Raw genomic sequence first — 17,201 nt, 5'->3', positions numbered from 1 at the left:
CCCAAAATATGAGCCTGTATAAAAAATGGTAAGGATTTATGAAGGTTTAGTGGCACGCTGGATCAACCTTGGAAAATCTTTCGGGTTGAAAATGCTCTAAAATTCCCTGGGCATAGAGTATCATTGCACTTGGCACACAACATAGCAATTCATACGTTGGTTGGCTTGGAAAGCTCTCAATTAATAACTGTGGAAGTGCTACAAACACGTAGTTGAGAGCACGGATAAGCAGGTGCAAGAGCTTCGAAGCCAATGGTAATAATAATAATAAAATAATAATAATAATAATAATAATAATAATCAAAAGATAACACTGTTTCAACAGTCGAACGGTGCATTTGAAATTCGTACTCAACCATTCAAGTCATTCCGGGATCTCAAACAATTAGTCTTCTTCCTTAACAACAACCCACAAGAATTTACGTTTCAACATTTTTTTTTCACATGAAAGTGTTAATTTCCCTTTTCCTTTCGTTCTCAAAGTTCTCTCCGATGCCTTCGTTAGCTGGTGCTCCCACTCTAGAAAATAAACACCAATATGAAGCATTTTTCCATGCTACTTATTCCGAAAGGATTCCAACTCATTTTTGGCCTATAATTAGCCCTTAAAAACATTCCATTCCTGTGTTTCCCTTAGCTCCACTTTCCTTCTGATGGTCGAATCCAAAAACACTGACGACGTCGATGCACTGAGACGGTTGATGAAGGCATTTCTCCTCTTTCGGCATTCCCTCCCTCTCAACCACCACAAGCAATTTTAGGTGTGCAGTAGGAGGTGGCGATGGTGGGAGTTAGCCGAAGACGCGAGAGCTTCCGAAATACGGTTAATTACTCTCTTTCTCTCTCGCTCTGATATTTACCGATTATCTTCACTCAGCCAATCCGGGTAGGCTAAAGTGTAGGTACTTCCGGTATCCAGCTTGACGGCTTTACTGACACCTGTGCATATATGCGAAAAGAAACAACCGAGGTTGGGGGTGGAACGTACGTACACTCACGGACGTTCCGATCAGTCAATTACCCCGATTCGCGCACTGATTCACGACACACGGAGGGCGTTGAGTGGGCGTTGATCGATCTGTTTTGTTTTCTTTCGGGAACCATTCACTTTCCCATTTGCACCGTCACTTATTTCACTTGTTGTTTCCGTTCCGTTCACTGTACACTAAACACAATTTTCTTTCCAACGGCCGGCATTAGCTCACGGATTTCATCGATCGATCAGTCAGCGATCACTCGCAATGCCAGGTTGTTACGAAATCAGGAAACACCTGCTACGGTCACTAGGTTTTTTCGCCCGTGGGCTAACACTGCTAATTCCAAATGCAAACGGCAATATCACCAAAAATGCTAAACAATGGACCCCGCGTTCACGTTGAATGTCACGCGTTGGTTTAAACACCTGACGCGATCGACCTGTGCGGTTCAAAAGATCACCGACCTGCACTAAGGACACAATACGTGCTCTCCACAAAAAAAAAAAAAAATACAATCGATAAACGTACTACGCAATTCGCGCCGAATACGAAAACTCCGCGCGCGGACAACTTTACACGTACGTAAGCTAAGAAAACACAATCTACGACGAAATCTGCCGCGTCGAGGGTCAGCAATTTCCTGTATTGACTCGGTGAGTAGCCGATATAAACTGAAAACCACTTCTGGCGGTTTACAAGCTGTGCATAATCACAGCATGTACCGGCGTATCGCCTGGTCAAAACAGGTGAGACGGCGGCGCACTCGGAACTCACTCAGCTGCACTAGGGGCAGGTCACTCAATGGCTTTGGCTGTACGATCCGTCGTCGATCGGATGGACGTACAGGTGAGTTGAGTGCCCAAGATCGTGTTTTAGCTCCTGGGAGAGCGAGAGCATGTGGAACTCTGTTTTGAACGGCTTGTTCGTGTGAACCGCGAGAGAGCAAAACGCGAATCTTGCCGAACGGGTTGGATGCTGGCGCTGATAAGACGGCGGCTGGACCTCAGGTAGGTATGTGTTCTCTCTCTTTCGCTCCGAGAATCGAATGCGCACGGTATTGTTGTCTCTTTTGCGCGACTCCGAAGGCGCAGTTAGGCACCGGTTGCGTGTGCATTCATCAACCCTTTTTTCGTGGCTATCTCTGGTAGGATGTTTTATCGTTATGAAAGTGCGTGAATGGAGAATTTGGTTGGAAGAAAGAGACGGAGCGAAAATATCGTTGTGTGTCGCGATGATGGTGCTGCTATTGTTGTTCGTGAGGCCGAGATGTTGACACAAAACGAAGACGGTGCACGTTGACCCGATGAGGATTGCAACTGACGACATTCATACTCGGTTCATACATTGTAAAATGATGATTGCTCGATTTTTATAGCGGCCGTATCGTAAATTAAGCTTAATTCAAATTAAATAGTCATCCACGTGACAATCAATAAAAGATGGTCAAAATGTTTCAAATTGTCACTACTGATCGAGGATCTGCAAGTTTTCAAAGAGAGGTCAGCCTATCGGTTATACAACACAATATTTCGCGGAACGCTTCAAGAAAGCAGACTGGGAAACATACGGAAGACACAAAATAACACACAGACTGCCGGGAGGATACACACTATCTCTCTGTCGGGCTAATGCAATAAATTGATAGCATCGATTCATTATTGCTATTTGATGCTAATGGGGATATCGGTAAAACTGTCTATTAAGCGGCAATCGAAATAAATCTCCACTGAATCGATTTCGTATAATCTCTTTTTGATAACGATTGTTTCATCAAATGGAAATGAAATTTATCACCAGGGATCGAATGTCATGTGAACAGCGGTAATCATTTTCATTTATAATAAAGCAAAACTTTATGAATGTCTGGAATATTCTATACCTACTTTTTCACGTCTGGTTTCGTGGTTGTCGAAGAAAAAAAACTCAATATTGCTTCATTGTCACACAGCGTATTTAGAAATGACGAGACCACGTTCCGTTGCAGTGTCAGAAGATTTGGAGGTTCACTTACCTGGAAATAAAAAAAGAGAAAAAACAATTTCATTACTTTCATAATTCACGCAACATTTAAGAGTTCTTCCGGTTGGAAAAATAGGGTTATGCATATATTTTGGCCCACTATCATATGCCACCTGGCTATTCTTTGCACATTTGATCACATAAAATTAATAACTTTATAATATTGTGAAAGTTACATGAACATTATTACACTACATAGTGTCCATTTTTTGTCCAATTTTAATTCTCTTTGCAGTAGTTAAAAGGCAATCAATGAAACTTACAACGTTAGTATGTGGCTCATCATATTTTCTCATTTTTGTATACTAAAACTTCAATTAAACATACAGCAGCGACAAATCATACTGTGGGGTGACTCCAAACTTTTGATCGCTGACTTGAATAGCTATTTGGTTTATTTAAAGCATATTATAAAAATTTCAACCGGTCTCTCACAAACGTATCTCGATGGGTATAGAATAAGGGTTCTACTGCCACTTTCATTTCAAAATTTGTCCGACACAATTCTGAGAAAATCATTCATGAATATTTAGTGTGCATATTGGAAAATGTCATTTATTCAAAAACTGTAACATGTTTAAAAGCAGTTACCTTCGAACTAAATTTCAGTGAATACCTACCTTCCAAATAACCTACTGAGCACCAATGCTACCGACGCCAGGGAGGCAGCTCCTACACCTGGACCCTACCTATCGACCCATCAAATCATAAACCGGGGACCAAAGGCTTTACTTCCCTGCCGAAGGAAGGCGTGATCTGAGATGTTATGCCTCAGAACATCCCAACGGTGCCGACTGGTGATTGAACCCAGGCCTGCTGGGGTGAGAGGTAATCACGTTTACCACTACACCACCGGCGAAAAAAAAATCTCTTGTTCTTCTATTTTTCTAAGAACAATGCGTCATCTGGTCGATACCAATGGATATTTTCGGCTGCATAAATGCAATCCTTCGAAATGTATGCATAGGACACTTAAGCTGGTTTTAGGGACATTTACCCAATAACTATATAACTCCATCTATTGGTGGTAGCTGGTGGTCCAAAAGCTGTCAAATTTGAATATGTGGTTGATATGAGCATGATTGACCGTAAGCGGTTGCATCTCCGTTATTGCATCGGTTATTGATCATCTGTAATTTCACAGAGAACCAACAGACTGCACACTTAGAAGTAACTAATTTTACACGTGACGGAATCCATCTTTGACATAAAGGATGAGACGTAAACAAACATATGTCATGTAAAATTAAGTGCTCCGAGACTGAAAAGTTCGTTGCTCGACGAAAAGTACGTTTGATTGAGCTATATTTTGCGTCTGTTATGACTCAAATTTATGTCAAAATTGACGCTCGTATATGTCACGGTCAGAGTACTTAAATTTACATGATTTTTTCTAAGTGTGTGGGACCACCACTTGGGACTAACATACATCCACAATCTCTGCTGATCTCAAACGTAGTAATAGGCAATACCAGCGCCGGCCACGTTAAAATGCAGCTTAAATAGGGAAAGGGTAGGAATGTGTTGACGTGATACTCGCTTTGTTGGAAGCCGAAAAATCCTGTGTACTTCCACAAATCACTGGAATGTTGAATAAAAGGGTCGGTAAGTACTTCTACTACTTAGGGTCCGTTTTGACAACGGTACGCCTAATTAAAGTGATGCGTTAAAGTTAAGAAAGAAAGAGACGAATCTTGAATGTGAAAGGACCTGAGATTAAACTCATGATGTTCTGCTCAGTAAGCAAAAACGGTCACTCTAAGGCCACCGAGGCCCTCATATCACATCACAACACAGATGATCGAGTTGTTGCTGTAACTAATCAAACCCAGCATCGACGGCAATGACGAGTACTAGAAATCTCCTTAATGTTCCATAATGTTCCTTAAATTTCCATTTTTCCATCCAATAATCCAATGTTTTAAACTTTTTATTTGTTCGAAATTCAAAATAAATTGCATTGCATTTTAATCTAGGGGCTTCACCTACTACAGTAACTTACCAGCCTTTATTGTTATGAAATATTTCTAAGTGTTTTACCATTGTTCCTGCCTTGGAAATTCAGTATTTTAAACAGATATTCTATACCTGCATGTCAGTGTAACAATTGAAATTTATTGACTAAAAACTAAAACCAAATCTTATCTAAGTATAAAGGCAGTTAATCGTTGAAATTGAGGATCGCAACGATTTTTGCCTGAAATTATAAAATATTTTGTTGGACATTTGTTCTAAAGTCTAAACATCTGAAATTCTAAGAACCTCGGTAGTACTGTAAGAGAAAGCAACTTTAGAGTTTTGATCTGAATCCTTTGAAGTGATTTTTTTTCCTGGTAGTGCAACAACTAGACCATATTGGCACAGCATAAAGCCAGTCTAAAAACTTGTTTAAATATTAGCAGTTTATTCTTCAGGCAAAGTTTGGATTTTCTGTTTATAAGAAGATACAAACATTTTATATATTTATTACACTTGGCTTGACTGCCCTCAATGTGATCTTTAAAAGTTAATTTTTGGTCAAGTTCCAATCCAAGATATTTCAATTGACTTGACCAGGAAATTGGAACTCCGTTCATAGTGACTATGTGACTACTTCTAGGTTTCAAAAACGAAGCTCTAGGCTTATGTGGAAATATTATAAGTTGAGTTTTGGAAGCGTTGGGAGAAATCTTCCATTTTTGTAAATAAGGAGAGAAAATATCTAAACTTTTCTGCAGTCTGCTGCAAATAACACGAAGACTTCTTCCTTTAGCGGAAATGCCTGTGTCATCAGCGAACAAAGATTTGTGGCAGCCCTGAAGCAAATGAGGGAGGCCGAAGTGAAGATGTTATACAATATAGGCCCAAGCATGCTACCCTGAGGAACTCCTGCTCTAACAGGTAGTCGATTAGATTTGGAATTCTGTTAGTAAAATAATTTTGAATTAATCTAATCATAATACAGAGTGGAAATTAAATCTGTCCCCCAGGAATCATCAAAAATGTTTTCCCTAGAGAAAATATTCAGATAATCCCGAGAAACCTGATTCTCAATAGGACGAGTAAGACCCAAACTGAAATTATGGGAACTCTCGAATTGCTTAGCAAGTTTCTGAGCTTTTCCGAATTTGTGTTCAAAATTTTACTGCCTTCATTAAGTGCTTGTATAGGTTTTTGAGGTTTTTCAAAATTGTTGTGAGCTTTCAAAAGGGTTTTGATGACGGGTGTAATTTCGAAACATTTCCAAAAGTTTTGTTCATCAGGGCAGAGAATTTCTTTTCAATTTGTTTTTGCAAATCCCGCCAGATAACTTTCAAGGATCACGGGTTCTTTGATATTGCCTCGTACGGACATTTTTCAGACGGATCAAGAGCTGAAGATCATCGTCTATTATAATTGAATCGAATTTAACCTCGCATTTTGGTATTGAGGCAGCTTTTGCTTCAACTATAGAAGTAGTCAGAGATTCAAGAGCATAATTAATTTCATCTTTGGTTTGCAAAGGAATGTTTGGATCGAAGTTATATTCCATAAATGCTCGATATTGCTCCCACCTGGTATTTGAAAGTAGAGCTGTTGGGATTAAAAATTATTTTTTGGGATATTTTAAAAGTTACTGGAAGGTGATCAGAACCGAAGTCAGCATGGGTAACCAATTGGCTACAATGTTGACATGAATAAGTTAAGACCAAATCGATATTTGAGGTATTTCTTGCTGAAGAAAAGCATGTTGGGCTGTTTGGATATTGAATAGTGTAATAACCTGCAGAAAAATCATCAAATAGAATATTACCAATGGAATGGCTGGAATAATGCTCAAATATTCCTTGAGCGGTGTTTTGCATTAAAATCACCAATAATGAAGAATTTAGACCTATGACAGGTAAGTATCTGAAGATCAAAATCGAGAAAATTCTTTTGCTGGCCTACGCAATGGAATGGAAAATAGACAGCTATAAACGTAAGTTGTCCAAATTTTGTTTCAACAGAAACTCCCAAAGTTTTAAAAACTTTGGTTTCAAATGAAGAAAGAATTTTATGTTTGATTCGTCCATGAATGATGGCAACGCCACTTCAAGGTCCATCAAGGCGATCATTTCTATAAATGAAATAATTTGCGTCCCTCTTAACCTTATGGTCAGGTTTAAGAAACGTTGCAGTTAGAACGGCAATATGCACGTTATTAATTCTCAAAAAGTTAAATAGCTCGTCTTCATTATCTTTAAGAGATCGAGCGTTCCAGTTCAAAATATTTAATTATTTAAAATCCATTATTGAATATCAAAGTCATGACGATATTGTTCACAAACTTTACTCCAGTTTGAATAGCATCAAACATGGAGTTAGTTTTTAGCATATCAGTAATCATGGCAATTAATGATTTCTGTAAAAATTCCATTTTAGGAGCAGTAATGCTTCCTAAGTCAAAATTTTCAAAAATTTCCGATAGACCTACGTTGGTTAGTATTTTAGTATGACTACCCGTTGACATAGCAGCATAGGTAGCTCCATTAACTCGCTGAACATTGTTAGCAGCGAGGAGAGTAGGTATAGATGAAGAATTTGAAGCAGGGGTGATATTTGTATCTACGGGTACGAATTTAGAATTTGTTCCTCGCTGACCGTTGAGCAGAGGAAGCGTTTCCTACAATGTCGCTTAGAACGAGATTGTAGGATCGCTTTGCGAGTCTTACATTCCCAAAAATTGGGTTTGTGGTTTTCACCACAATTTGAACATTTAAATTTCTTAGGATCTTCCTTCACATGACAGTCGCCCTTTGCGTCCATGCAGTTAGCTGGCATGTAGCAATTTTTTGTTCCTCCAGTCTTCCTGAAGTTTTCCCACTTGAACTAAATAAAAATCATTAGAAATCCCGCTGCGCGAATTGCCAGGACGGGATTTCATTTTCATTTTGATTACTTTCTTCTACTAGCATTTTCAAGCTAATTGCTTAGCGCATATTAGTTTATTGCGTGCTCTCAACTTAGTGTTCTAAATGCACTTCCGCAGTTATTAATTGAGAGCTTTCGATGCCAATACCAATGCATGAATTTATGTATTGTGTGGCAAGCACAATGATATTCTATGCCCAGGTAAGTCGAGAAAATTTCCAACCTGAAAGATTCCCTCGACCGGACCGGGAATCGAACCCGCCGCCTCTGGCTTGGTAATACACAGCATAAAAATAATTTTAATATCACATCACTTCAATCGTGTTGAAAATATGGTGTAGCATTATTTTCCGAAAGGACAAAATTATCATTAATACAGTGTATGAACTGACATTACGTTACTTTTGCTGCATTTGGTTGTTTTTGTGGCCATAAAAATTACATGAAATTTTCGACATGAATGAAGTGCATCCTGTTGGATGTAATATTAAAATTTATTTTTTTGCTGTGTACCGTGCCTTTTCTGACTAGGATATGATGCCCCAACTTCAAGTAATTTTGTCAGTTCATCTTTGATCTGATCCAGGGATTCACCACTGGGCAGTCCGTTCATGGTTACCTTGAACACACGTTCAGTTTTGGTGTCGCAAGTCAAAAAAAATATGCTTCTTCTCAGTAAGATACTTGAGAAGACATTTGAATCCATCCAAGGTTTCAGCCAATACACGGCATTCGGGGGAATCTTTTCCTTCTTGGCATTAATCCGGGAAAGTTTACTAGATTTTTTCCTGGATGATGAATCATTCTTATCATCCGTGAGCAAATTAAATTGATTACTCAAATTAATTTCATCGGAAGGGGGATCAAGAGATTGCCCTTTTCTTTTGCGCCTAGGTGCCATGGCGGCAGTAATTTTTTTTTATCCAAATCTACTTCCAAGCAGATTACTTGTGTTCTGGTAACATGCATGCATATTGTTTTGAATGATATTGATATTGTTTCACGGAAGGCACACACTTATTATTTTTACACGAGACGTAATTCAGCTTTGACGTAAATCATGGAACGTAAACAAACATGTCATGAAAAATTAAGTGTCCTGAAACTGAAACATAGGCAACTCGACGAAAAGTGCGTTTAATTGAATTGATTTTCTCGTCCTTTTCAACTGATTCTTATGTTAAAAGGGCCGCTCACATGTGTCGGTCTCAGGGCACTGAAATTTACATGTCTTTTTCGTAGTGTGCATGCATTGATAATATAGCATGTTCCAGTCGTTCTTTTCAATTTGTCTAAAAATCAGCGCGGGAATTTTAAATTCATGTAATCCTAGAATCGACAGTAATCTTATGTGTTTTCAATGCTCCTGATATGTGCATTGAAAGTAATGTTAATTTACAAAATTTTACTAACAGTGATTTCACTGAATAACGATAAACGAAAACCAAAATTGGTTTCGAAAATTCAATTGCAGCACGTCAAAAAATTTTTTTTGCTGTTAAAATGCTGCACAGAAAAAAAACCTGAATTTTACTGGTGGTGTAAATATTTGTGCATGAAATTTTTTTTTACATGTAAACTATAAACTTGCAAGAAATTTTGCTTACAAAGATGGACATTTGCATATTTCAGGCGATGTCTCATAATTTTACACGACCTATAATGTAAACTTGTATGATTTATGACGCTCCAATTATGTGCATCATAGTAACAGAAATTTACTCTACTTTTTTGAACTGTGTATGTAGTGATTTTAATCTCTGAATATCATCGATTATTTTCCGTTTATTAAAAATTAATTCATGTTATGCTCCGATCTAAATCACCTTCCCCGAAGGTACCGTTGCTAGCCTCACCTCAACTATTCTAAAACAGTTTCTATCGTACAGTATATCAACATGATTTTCTATCAAACACGTAATAAAAACTTATGCCTTCCGAGTACATAACTCACCCGGCCGATTACCATTCAATTTCGCAATTACTTGTGTCGCGTACAAAGTAGTAGCCACTGCACCAATTACCAATAACCGTCGTCGTCGTGGTCGTCGTTGTCATTCGCATGAGTATCGCAAGCGACTCGCGGGGTGCCGCTCTCTATCAAGATCGCTGCGTAACTCCAAAGAGCACTATCAGCGTATGGAAACCCTCCCCCCTCAAAGTGCCCTTGTTGTCCCGTATTTGCGATCAAAAATGCAAATAGAATCAGCGATCTGGGCGGAAATAATCACTTTAGTCGCACACGTTTGACGGATTTACGAGCGAACGTCTTGAAAACCGTGTTGTTCTGCACTCTGTGTGGTAAGGCGTTGGCTCGCTGGGTGTTTCGAGGACTCGAATACTCGTGTCCCCCTTCGGGTGACAGTTCCTATCAGAAAATGCAAGAAAAAACTCATTCATATAGGACTAATTTGCTAAAGTGTAGACAAATGTCCACCGTTTAGTGGGCGCTTAAAGGTGGGAGGCTTGCGGAGGGGATGTTTTGCATATTTCGCGAGACGTATCGATATCACTTGCCACCATCGAAGTCTTACAGATATTATAGGATAGGCGGTGTGATTTCGAGAAGGACTCGGCCGTATCAGCCATGGTTGGTCATTTGTTCAGGCGCGGAGAGAATTAAGTGCAGTTAAGTGTTGACTGTATCACCGCACCCGCCGTCGTCTCTGTCGATCGTGTGGCCGTTATCGGGTTGTCGTCGTTGGAAGGCGTGCGCGCGCTCACGAGAGCCAGCATGCCAGATCGAGGACATGTTTTCGAGCTTCGGATCGTGTGTTCCCATAGGCCAAGCCACACTTTTGATCAATTAATCATAATCACACAGTTTTGCTGCCATTACTGGACGGTTAAATACGGCTGGGAGCAGCACGGTCAAGACACGTGGGTTGACCCTTTAGGGCATGGTAGTAATTTATTAGAGTGCGGTTTGAAGCGATCAGATAAACAAGGATAGGGCAATTTTCATTAAAAGCAATAGCCGGTGGCACTAGTTAGTAGGTTCGAACAAAATTTCTAAACATATTAACGTGCATCAGCGCAGACTGAAAGGGCATATTTCGCCCCCAAGCTGAACCAGCCCGGTTGTGCGCTTGTCTGCCCGGTTGGTTTGTTATGCAGATCTTATTACGCAGATAAGGTGATGCCTACAGTCTCGCTAAACATTGACAAATTGTAAAGTTCATTCGCGTGTCTTGCTCACGGCTCGTCAACGGCATCGATCCGTCCATTCTTCTCCGCTCGTCTCAATCGGAAGTAGTTTTTTAATTGGTTTGACATTTTTATGACAACCTTAATTATTTCTCTTTATCAGCGAATCTTGAAACGGTGCAACTGTCTTCTGCTAGCGTCCATTGAATCACAAACAATTTCCTCAAAGGATCATAAAAAACCTACCAGTCTTAACGAGCCTCGTAACTTCTTTCCTCCGCAAATTAATAGAACATATCTTCGCAACCTGAACAGAACGGTTCGCTAATTACTTTCTCCCTCTGCGGCTGCCGGCTGAGAGGAAAAGCTTTGGCCGGCTGTGAGGAAAAGCGTTGGAGCGGCCTTCGTTTGTGCGGGTTCTAGGAACCACTCTCCGGAAGCTGCAAACCCCATTCCGAACGATGCGCGGCTCCCGATAATGTAAATAATAAATATTTTCATGTTCAAACGATTAAAGGCCGAGCACGCGGTTGAAAAATAGGATCCAGCTTCTGCTTCGGAAGCTGCCCTAGCTGTGCCACACCGCCGTTCTGATTTCAGCCAACCGCCTCAAGCTGCGCCAGGCGGTCGGTTGGAGTCGTCCCTCCCGGCTCCATCTCGGTGGAACATATTTTATTGTCAATGGAAATTTGCATGAATATTTTAATGAAGCAAACTCGGTGTTTCTCGGTGCATCTGGCTCCGGCGGCTCGGAATTGGAAGGGCGTGTGCAATTACACGGATCGCGATTGGTGCGCAATGGTGCGAAGGACGTTCGAAAGAAATTGCTAGCATTATTGCGTTTTATTGCTGCTGTTGCTGCTGTTGGTGCCCGTTTCAGTATTGATTAGGCTGTAAGCCGTAAATGTGTTTCGAATCTAATCAATGCCTGAATGTGGGTTACCGGGAACTGGAGTTTTGTTTGATTCATAGTTTTCGATTGCTGCTTCTTGGCGATGGAGGTTGATTGGATAATTTGCTAGTCATGGCTGATTATCTGGGATTGTACATTGCTGTATCAAATTCTACCGGGTAAGCAATCAAACATGAATAACTATCGACTAATGAGATTAATAAAATAAAAATATCAGATCCGCTGCCATTTGTCATGATCTTCTTTTATCATGAGTAGTAAATTGCAACATGAAGAGTTAGTTCAAAAGTATGATTTTTTAGCTTAAGCTACTCCACAACAGTGTACAAGAGTAAGGACAGTTCAAGTTATAAAACGGACCCACACTTTCAGTCCCAACTTGTTTATTAGACTACTTAGATAAATGCTTTTTTGGGCAAATTTTAGGCTCTACTTATAAGTAACATATAAAAAATAATAAAAAATCGCCGTGAAACTACAAGTAACTATTCGAGGGTGTTCAGTGGAGCTTGAACAAATTTCTGTGCGAATAATACTTCCTCACCATTCACCATTGCACAGTGGTCCAGAATGCAGATTTAGGTGGAATGATATGTTTTGAGCCTGAAACTGAAACTTTAGACTAAAAGTCTCTTCTACAAAGTTGTTCCTTATAGTTAGGCCCTCATTTTTATGACAATGAATTCTAGGGTGGTTCCTATTATCATTAAAATCAAAAATCTTACTTTATTGTTTGAATAAATTAAGGTATACATTTTTCGGCAAAGTTATAGCTGAGCAAATTTCAAGCAACTTTGTTGAAGATAACTTTTTTGTATCTCTTAAATTGGCCGATTTAGAGCTATTTTCTTGAGATGAGTTAGGGTTGCTCTTGAAAAAACAGTTTTTTTGTTCTAGTTTTCTTATTTCAAATTTCTCAGCAAAGGTGTCTTGAGATAACTTTTAGATCTTAAGAAGGCGCAAGTTTTTGCAGCACAGAGCTTGTCAATATCTTTCGCCGATCAAGAATTATTGACGTTTTTATACTAAAAATATGCACTTTTCAAATGTTAATATCTCTGGTTGGGGCAAACAAAAAAAAAGTTTTTTTACGGCATTTGAAAGAGCGTATGTTTTTCTCAATAATATGACAAAATTGGAGGTATGTTATTTTTTAAACTCAATTTGAATTTAGTCATATTTTTTACTATATTTGGGTATATCTTTTTTATTAGAAAATATACAGGCAAGTTCCTCCATTTGCCTCGTAACGTGGGTAGATCACCTTTTCGTGGTACGTTACGGGATGTAAGATCTACCACCGATTCCTAGTCTTGACTACTTCAAACTAGGGGAACAGGATTTTACAGTAATCAAAGGAACACATCTTAGTCCTTGTTACTTTTTATGCCTTGTTGATAGTGATAAGTCCTCGGGTTGCGTGGACCGAGGATGATCTTGAAACAAGGAAAAAATGAGTTAGTTAGTCTTCACCTATGTGATTCCTAATCTTCTATTCGTTGTTTCCTAGTTTGAAGTGGTTAAGACTAGGGTTCTGATGCATGGTCATTATCGGTGTCATGTCTTGTTTTTTTTGCTAAGGAATCCAATTTTGACTGACAAAGGGGCGCGCCTTTGGAGGGTGTTTCAACACTCCGAAGTGTATAAATAGCGGGACCTTTCAATTAGAATCGATTCCTTGCGATAAAGGCAAGAATGACAACTGTATCAAAACCGAATACTTCATCATTTCTCAATAGTGATGGAGTAATACGACATGCACTAAACTAAGGACACGGGATATACTACAATAGATCAAATTACTGGTCGCAGTGGTTTTATGTCCCGAACAGAGGAAAAAAAAAAGTTCCTCCAAGGCATTGAAGTTATTAGTATCGACTACTGAATCACTTACAGAATTTTCAAATATCATGAAACTTTTCACGACGTCGGGATAATTCAGGGATACTTTTTTCTGTCGTCTTTTTGCCATCCAAATGGAACTGATCAGTGGGTCCGATTCATTAATGGCTCGAATAAAGACATCATGTAAATTTTCTACTCTTGATCGTTTTCTTGCATGATGGGTTCGATATTTTTTCAATTGTTTATGTTGACTTTCTGCTGCCTCTTCCGCTAATGAACCAAGTGGTGCTGGTGAATGTATGATTATTTCTCCAGCATGAGCGAGAACTTTATGCTCGATTGCAGGAATTTTGTACCAATCATACAATTTAAGATAGAGCCTATATGTTTCCTTGCAATATGCATCAAATTTTTCCGGGTTTATTGGCTCTTGGCAGTTAATAGCAATCAATATATTCCGGAATCTGAAAATTAACTCTTCATCAATGTTCAGCACGGAGCTTAAAAGCTTGGGATTTCCAAATGCTCTTCGACAAACGTTTCCTGTAGTACTGGTACCTGCTCCACCCGATCGTGGTTGATCTACTCTTACTCCAAATTTTTCGTAAAGCTGTGTCGTCACATGTTTTTTTCTTTGCTCATATAGTTCTTTGAACGGTTTCGTTACCTTCCATTTTTTGATATCCATTCTGTATGCAATATGCAAAAGGCATTCGAAAAATCTTATCCAAGCATGAAGTGGAGATATGCCGTAATGCAAGGCTTCTTCGTTTGATATAAATCCTTCCTCGAATTTCTCTGCATCATTCATTACATTTGTTGTTGCCCCACATATTGGACAATTCTGCATCGACGAATTTCCAGTGATATAAGTTAAGACTTTTCCGTCTATCATACTGAGGACAAAATCAAAATCAACAAGTATAGTGTAGTACAAGAATTTAGGCTAGAATGGGGTACGTTAATCGATTTGCTTGGGACCAATAGGCTAGTCAAGTAGTGAGCCTATTTAAAATTGTTAGTTTCCACCGGTTGAAGATACTATCAAGCTTTGTGTGAAAAGAAGGCGGCTCGCTGGTACCGTGGTGGAATGAAGAGCTAAGACAAAGTCCGCTAGATTTCATGCACATATTTCACATATTATAGGAGTAAAGAGTTGCAGAGTCGTCGTCTACGTCAATGCTTACACAGCAAAAAAATAATTTTGATATCACATCAAAGTGGATGAACTACAATCATGTCGAAAATCTCATGTAATTTTTATGACCACATAAATAAACAAATGCAGTAAAAGCAGCGTAATGTCAGTTCATGCATTGTATTAATGATAATTTTGTCCTTTTTAGCAAGTAATATTACACCATATTTTCGACATGATTGTAGTGCATCCACTTTGACGTGATATCAAAATTATTTTTTTTTTTGCTGTGTACTGAGTAGAGATGGTTGGGTACGGGTATTTTTAAACCGAAACCCGACCCGACCCTACGGGTTCGGGTCGGGTACGGGTATTTAAAAAATAAATTTTCGGGTTCGGTTATCTAAAAAAATATATGTCGGGTTCGGGTCGGGTACGGGTTTTTGAAAATTTAATGAGTCGGGTACGAGTCGGGTTCGGGTATTGAAATTTTTATAGCCGACCATCTCTAGTGAGCTTGGTGTGTCTCGAATGGAAGAATTTGTAGCAGAAAATTTTGATGTGGCTAAATTTTGGCGAAAGAAAAGTGAAACTTGCTATTCCAGCTTCATCCACTTCGGATGAGTGAACTTTTTCAGTGACCGGAGCCACATTAGAACACACCTCACACCGGGAACTTTGAGTACATTGAAATTCGTTCACATTAATAAGCGTTTTTGGCCTACCGGTAATTAATGTTTACTCTCATATTCACTCCTTTATTCTGTAAAATACTGAATACGAATGATGACTCGAAAATAAATATGTTGTTAAATAGTTTTAATTTTTGAACAGCATATCGAAAATTTCAGTTTTAGCTGAATATTTTGGATCGGGTTCGCGTTTATGATTTGTACGGATATTGAGATTTATGATTTGTCGGGTTCGGGTCGGGTACGGGTTTATAAAATTTAATCGATCGGGTTCGGGTCGGGTACGGGTTCTTGAAAATTTAATGAGTCGGATACGGGTTGGGTTCGAGTGTTGAAATTTCCATACCCGACCATCTCTACTACTGATCATGCAATCATATATCAGCTTTTCTTTCATAAGAGTCAATGTCGCAAACGTAAACAATGACTTTTTCCGCGAATTACTTGAGAATGGAAGTTAAATATGATACAAGGGTTTAATTGTATCCTTGTTTATGCCTCATAATTTCAAAACTGTCAATAGGAAATTGACAGTTCTAATTCTTCTCAGGTATACTACTACTTGTTCTCTACCCGTTTTTTAATAGGTAGGCAGATTTTTAATCGATTAGTATACCTAACAGCACCTTCCACTACCTTGACCAGATGCAAAAGGTACCTAGATGACTGATTTAATCATATAAATAGCTGTATTTGGATTTTACGACCATCATTCTAAGCTAGTCTTTTTTCTCGTATGGAAGTGTCTTATATTGTCTCAGTCTCTCTCATAAATATTGGGGGCGTATATTTTTTTCATATATTTTTTGCTCCGATCACAGTAAGGTGGAAATCTTGAAGGTGATTCACTATGTATTACTTCGTATTGAAATCTACTCAATCCAGCCTCGATAAGTACACTAAAAGCCTCTTCTGGTAACACATTCCTCGTTGATTAGTTAGTTGAGCCAGCATGGTTTTAGAGCTTTTTTGGTTTTTAAAATATGCCCAACTTTAACTAAATTAAAATCCTTTGGATTATAAGCGGTCCGTCTCGCAAATAACAAATCTTTCTCGATGGTATCGAATTTTGAATCAACTGCTTCTTTATCGATGTCACGACGTTTTCCTCTTTCACTCAAATCCAAGAAAGGTTTTGAAGGTCGTCCACGTTTTGTTCCCGAGGCCGAGGTTGAGGCAACACATTGCTCCTGTTCGATGAATTCCTCGATGCCAAATTCTCCATCAAGCCAATTCCGAAAATACGACTCAAATCGTTCTTTCGTGCGATTAGCTTCATGCCATTTGTTGATGTATTTAGTAACGATTTTATGGATCTTTTCATCGAGACGTTTACGTTTTTCCACTGAGATGTTATAATTTTCACAAATGAATTCAATGGCTCTGTGAACATTGTCACTATGGCTTAATTTTGCGTCTAATAGATTAATAATGGTTCTATTATCCATGCTCACACTTGGTCTCAACCGTAAATTTGAATTACACTGTAGTAGTTTAAATAAAAGCTACACAAAATACACTATGGCTTCAAATTGACACTACAGTAGGTTAAGTACAGACTTAGGTATAATTTAAACTCATCCGCGCATATGCGTAGG

General features: G+C 38.9%; 1 protein-coding gene across 4 annotated transcripts in view; it reads right to left on the bottom strand.

The window, feature by feature from the left end:
* The window catches only part of grh (grainy head), a 558,597-nt gene that overhangs the window by 230,239 nt on the left and 311,157 nt on the right, over positions 1–17,201 (bottom strand). The window contains exon 1 of one of the 4 annotated variants that reach the window (XM_065231301.1): positions 861–1,649. The exons of the other annotated variants lie outside the window; for them this stretch is intronic. The gene's annotated coding sequence lies outside the window, so the exon portion shown is untranslated. Of the gene's footprint in view, positions 1–860; positions 1,650–17,201 lie in introns of those variants that run through there. 4 annotated transcript variants of the gene reach the window in all.

Source organism: Ochlerotatus camptorhynchus, unplaced genomic scaffold, assembly GCF_037179485.1.
Source record: "Ochlerotatus camptorhynchus isolate MF236.1 unplaced genomic scaffold, CSIRO-AGI_Acam_v1.1 ptg000033l, whole genome shotgun sequence".
NCBI classification, from domain to species: Eukaryota; Metazoa; Arthropoda; class Insecta; order Diptera; family Culicidae; genus Ochlerotatus; species Ochlerotatus camptorhynchus.
This window is presented reverse-complemented; position numbering and strand designations above follow the sequence as displayed.